This window comes from Rhipicephalus sanguineus, chromosome 11 (genome assembly GCF_013339695.2).
Source record: "Rhipicephalus sanguineus isolate Rsan-2018 chromosome 11, BIME_Rsan_1.4, whole genome shotgun sequence".
In the NCBI taxonomy this organism is placed as follows: Eukaryota; Metazoa; Arthropoda; class Arachnida; order Ixodida; family Ixodidae; genus Rhipicephalus; species Rhipicephalus sanguineus.
Window position 1 is genome coordinate 47,048,805 of NC_051186.1, and position 6,116 is coordinate 47,054,920.

Genomic DNA, 6,116 nt, shown 5'->3' on the forward strand with positions numbered 1-6,116 from the left:
TTACGTAGGAAGCTATTTGAATGCCATTGTAGCTTAGTTGAACTGCGCTGGGTGAACCGCGGATTTCGTTCCTCCTGGCCGCTGCAAATTTGCATATAAGAGCCATTCCCGCCCACTGCTCTCAACGGTTGTCGAGCATCCAGTATTGCCAAGTCGGTAAAAGCATTCCGTTGTCAAGGGCACCCTCCACTCCAGTGTAGCACCTTCAATCATCCTACATAAGTGCAATCTCAGTTCGTGCCATTACTCGTAAGAATTGTCTTTCAGGTCTCTCAGAGACTTCGTTTGGTCGGCCGGAAAAGTATAAAAGATTTATTCTAATAGTGCGTGTGACAATGAGGCAATGTGACGAGAGAATAGGTCCTTTGAAGCGATTCTTTATTTGCGCGGCGCTGTTACCCCGCATCTTGTGCCAGTAAAGCTGCGCACTAAATCTCGAGTGATCTCAACTTCCGAGAGGGGTTGTAATGGCATCGTTTGTATTGCCAGAGAACGCGATTCGCATTAATGGATCAAATTGGTTAAGCGAAGATATTTCTTATCGACTGCTTTGAGTCCCGAACTGCACGCCTTAGCCTGATATCCATGACGACGCTAAGGACCAATTGCTATCGTGGGATTAAGTCTGGGGCCATAAACGCGCTCGTCCGCATAAATGGACAAGAAGACCCTGTTTAGCCTTTTAAGCCGACGGCCACATTTAACGCTGGCTCTTTTCACTTCGGCACAGACACACTTCGCATGTAAACGGAAAACGTTAATCACGTGCTTTCTTGAGAGCTGGGCAACTTGTCTCACGTTCTTTTAAAGCCGTCAGACATCTGCATCCATTCCCGATTCGCGGAATAAAAAAAAAAAGCAAATGAGAGCAGAAAGAACAAGCTTGTGCCGAGAAGTATGAAAATAAAACACGAGTGAACTTCGTGTTTCGTCTGCCTAGATAGCGAAATATTTTGCCACGCTGGGTTCCCTCTAGTGACTGTTCTGCCGTGTTCCGAGGAATTATCACGCAGCAGCACAAAACCACTTAAGCAGTGTTCTTATGCTTCTCGTTTGCAACGTTCAGAAGCTTTAGTTTATTGAACAAGACTGCACATTTTTCGCCCTTCTCTTTCTCTTTTTCCCTTGAAAATTCCATATTTCTTCAATTCCTGGATATGTCATGTCACTTATCGGCCTGCCGATCGAAAGTTCTTATGCAGAGAACGTAAAGTATGATGTGTGCACAGAAACATACAGAACATTTCAATGCGGCAAGAGTTTAAAATTCGAAACTGCATTTTGAAGCATGGATGTAGACTGTATTTTGATGAATGGGAACTGGATTTTGATCGAAGAAACAGTGCGACTATGTGTTAGAGTGGATTTTGATTGAATTCGTAGTGCCGCCGTCGTCCTGACCGCTTCTATCTTATCATAAACTCATATTGAGGTGCCGCCCTCCTCGTTCTCAGCTTTGTCTTTACGAGGTGGAGAACTCACGCGCCTGTGACAGCCGCATAGCATTTGGCAGCAGAGCACGCTCACTAAGGTTTTTCCATAATATTTTAATGCCTTGTTTTAAAACGACTATGATGTCGCGCAGCATTCTTATGTGAGAAATCCTATGCGGTTTCCCGCGCTAGTGATTTCTAAGGATCGGTATGTATGTTCGCATATTTCGGAGGGCGTAGCACGCCCGAATACGGAGCACGGTTGTATCGCAACGAAGTTCTTCGTGAGAAACTACTAATGTCCGCCGTGACAACGTGCTTCTCTATAAGAAAACAGGTTCACGTCTAAAATATGCATTATACTTGATGGTAGCGCAGTCTAATGAGAGGGACAGCAGAAAAGGTACACTTGACCCAACACAGCGCTTAGCCTGCGCTACCATCAAGTAGAATGCAATACCAACAAGCACGCATTGCCACGCTTTTATGAGTGTTTTCACCGCAGCAAACGTCCCATCATTATCTCCTGATCGCAATTTGCCTACGGTCGCAAAGACAACGCTAGTTCGATCACGAGTGACCGTTTTCCTGTCCCGAGCGACCGACAACGGCTCGTTCAACGAACACAGCAATGCACTTAGCAGTGGCGTGCGCATGTACGCCTGCCTCGACCGGAAACCCGAAATGATATTTAGATACAGACCTCGTTCACACAGTCACAAAATGCGCCTGGAATTGCTCTTTATTTGTGTTAATGTCAGTCAAATTATCGGTCTGCGGTCGAGGCTGCTGTGTTCCTGCCAACAAAACAAATGCAAAGGCACGCCCGCCACATTAAAACCTTCTTTTGTTTACAGATCTTACTGCGTTTCGTGTCTCCATGAGAACTCTCAGCACGCAGGCCTGCTCATTAAAACAGAATCTCACCGTTAGAAAGCAGTGGCTGAAAGCGTCTGTTCATTATTGGAGATCAGCTTCGAGTATGGCACGCTTGTAGTTTCTCCGGCAAGAACTTCGTGTGGGTCTGGTTCGCTCTACATTCGCGTCATTTTTGTGCCGGCCGCGATCGAACTTGCCCGCCCATTCACTCACGCGTTCGTGCTCTCGCGTGTTTGATTTGGCTGAGAGGGGTTGGGAGCAATTATTAGTGTCGCGTAGCGTGTGTGGAAGTAATTTTCCACGCTCGTCTCCTTTTTACCAATAAATCCATGGTCTGGCATTTCCGTTTTGCTCTAGCGTCTATACTCCATAGAGCTCTTGATTTACTTTGCAGCACGCTTTAAGCAGCAGTCTTTCGGCTTTGGTAGTGATCCGCGGTAATTGTGATAACGTGAGCCCCCCAAAAGAAACATTTGCATAGACGGGCCCAGGGTCACAATTCATCCCGTACGAAAGAGCTCATTCGAATAAGGAAGCTACACTGTATACGCCTGTTTAATAATATAATTAAGGCGTTTAAATAATCGCTGTTGACTGCACCCTTTAAGGAATAAAAGACATTAGACTCTTTTTTGTTAGTCCTGACTTGTCACGTATATTGCTATCGTTAAAGAGGCACGTTAGCCTCTCATGGAAAAGAGTAACACATACTCTTTTTTTTTTCTTTTCCTCAGAGTGTAGTTTCGCTATCAGATGTTTTAAAGGCACGTCAAGGATGACGTAGACGGCGAAATGGCAAAATGAACATAACTCGCGTGAGAAAAAGCACGGTTGGGCGTGCGAAACTGTGCTTGCGATAAAATCACAGCTCAAGCGGCGTAGAGCTCCACTGACGTTCAAGCTACTAGTGGAGCATTCCCTCTCACAAGAACAATCCACAAAGGGCCGTACTTTCTGGTGTTTGATGCTTACCTGTAAATACCGAAAGGAAGTTGATGACAATTTAATTGCACGGAACTCGTCACGAAGCTAAATGATACAGTACACGGTGTTTATAATGTCTACTTGTACGTCATTGCTCCAGCCCGTCATATCACTTCGGCGATATCACTGAGTTATTTTAGTTGGGCGAACTATGGGGTCTTACGGGGATCTGCTTTCGTCCCAAGGGAAGCAACAGTAGACTTTCCCACCCGCGCACACTAATTGTTTGCGCCTCATTAAACTACGAGATCAAAGGCAAGCCTCAAGCATCCAGTTGGCAGGGTGGTGTTACGTTATATAGATCCTCGCCACATCGCCCTGTCAGCCTATACGGAAACGGGAGCAAAAGCGTATTTCACTCTTTGATTTTTCTGTTCAGGAAACCAAAAGCTTTAGCCACGAGAGCTCATTAAGAGCGTCGGCACATACTACACTTTGCTAGGTATTGCGCAAAGGAGCTCAATTAATTACGGTAATTGGAGAGAGGTTTGTCGTCACAATAAGCTCATTCAAACAAAACTCTGCACTTCTTTCCTTTTTAGGTCCTTCGCATGCCGTTTAGACTTTATAAAATCTTGGGAAAAACTGGGCGGAATTAACTGCAAGAAGAATTGAATAGATATCGTGCCGCTGTCGGCTGTCACACAGTTACAACGATACGTACATTAAAATTTCATACTGATACCCGCATGCGCTATTTACCTCAGGTATACCTCTATATATCTATCTAAGTTTTCTGTAGCCCCCGCAGCTGAAGAACATAATAATAGTAGCCTGCCATTGTGAATGAAAATAGGGCCCCATTTCTCAATTAAAGGGAGTCTACGTCTTTCTTTTCCCACAAAATAATCAACCGCATCGCCACCATTCGCTGACAATATAAACATTCACTGTTCTACTTTGAGAGACGCACTGTGCCTCCCTTTTTGTTTTACCATCAGACAATCTCAGTGTCACCATTCAAACGCATTCGTGCAGGGTTTCTTTTGCAATGACGCCGATGGAAAGCCCCTGCAGTAGTCTTTTTCCCATGCGTCCTGTATTATACACATAGGTAAAAATCGAAGCTGCAGTTCAGCTAAACATAACTAAAAGCTAAAAAAACGTGCACTGTCAGAGCGAAGCAGAAAGAAGGCTTTCGAAAAAGAGGAAGCAATGCTTTCTTCTTCGTCACACGAAGGCTCCCCTACGTAGCGGACCAGACACATTCACGCCATCTATAGTGTTTGCCTGAAGCCCTTTCAGCTCCTGCCAGATTAAACTGGGAATCGCAGCATATGCACATAAGAACACAAAGAGTGGCGCCGGTAAACAATGCGTGGCGCCTAGTGACAGCTTCGATTCAGGTAGCCGGCGGCTCCCAGTGTATCTCCTTTGTTTCATTCTGCAGGTACACGGCTGCATAACAAAAGGATAGGGTTAGGTCTCACAGATGAACGGGCCAGCAGAAAGACGTCCGCTCATGTGCGTGGGATAGTTGAATGTACAGGGACGATGGAAAGAAACGCGAACACAGCGGTGAGTTAGTATTTCACTGTTCGCATGTGTTTTTATGGCGCTGTTACTTGGGTGACAATAGAAATACGTTGAACTTATCATGGATGACTCTTGTGTCTTTTTATTACCAGCCATGCTACAACCGCTTGAAAAGAAATGCTAACAGCGAAGCGCGTAGACGCCGCACTGTTCGCGTTTCTTTCCATCGTGACCGTAAAAGTAAACAAAATGAAAAGAAGGAGTTGGCGTGCATACACGTACACTACTAGACGTAATTAGACACAAGAAAAGTTAACAGAACAACACAAACGCCGGAATGGCGTTTCTGTTGTTCTGATCTCTTCTCTTGTGTCCGGATCTGCACGCAAACGTCTTTTATCATGAATGCGTTCCCACCAGTTCAACTACCTCTCTTTCTAATCTCAAAATGACACCGTATTGTTCTTACCTGGTCTTTACAACGCATGCCGAAAAGGATATCGACTTGACTGTAATACAAGGGGATACATGTTGTCGAGCAATTAGGATGCAGAAGGTGAACGAAGAAGCGGCGTGCCGAAAGGGGGAAATAGCACTGCAAGTGGGAGACACCAACAGCGTACACTCAGAAGCACGTTGCACTGATGCGCGCCATTTTCTATATAAAAGAAAAAGACACCACCCATGTACAGCAGCGGATGAACCAGCGTGGCTTAACGTTGTCTCGTGACACATAAAAAAAGAAATGACTTCACTCGCTTTACTGTGCTGTGAACAGGCGTAACATTCAATGCATTCAGAACTAGCTAAACAGCAAGGGCGCGGTTTACAGGAGAAAGGGGGCAACATAATAAACACAGCTGTTTAACAAGTTCGGTATTCAACATGTAACAAATACTCTACGTTGCTTTTGAGTACCAAAACTGAGCAAAGTTCAGTAAGTCTTTAGCTCTCAGAACTTTTCGTAAGTGGCAAGCCATACGGATGAGAAATATGTGTACTGTTTACAATGTAAGGGGCCCGCTTCTGCGAATCAGTGAAGCCCTGCAACCTGGTATTCTTTATCAATTAATTAATATATCGAGTTAAGACTGATTGACTCGTTAATTGGTTGGTTGATTAATTATTGAGTCATCCGTTCATTGCAGGCAATGTTCAAAAGCAACATGAAGACTCTAAAAGAAGTACGAGTGGAGTGTTCCATAGCTTTTTTGACAATTTAAAGTTCTTTTACGTGCACACCAATATATTGTCGTAGGAAGATTAAGTTCCCACTGAAATGCTACTGGCGAAGCTCAAGTTTGAACATGTAGTAGCATCTTTAGCAGCAGCAGGCTACGTATG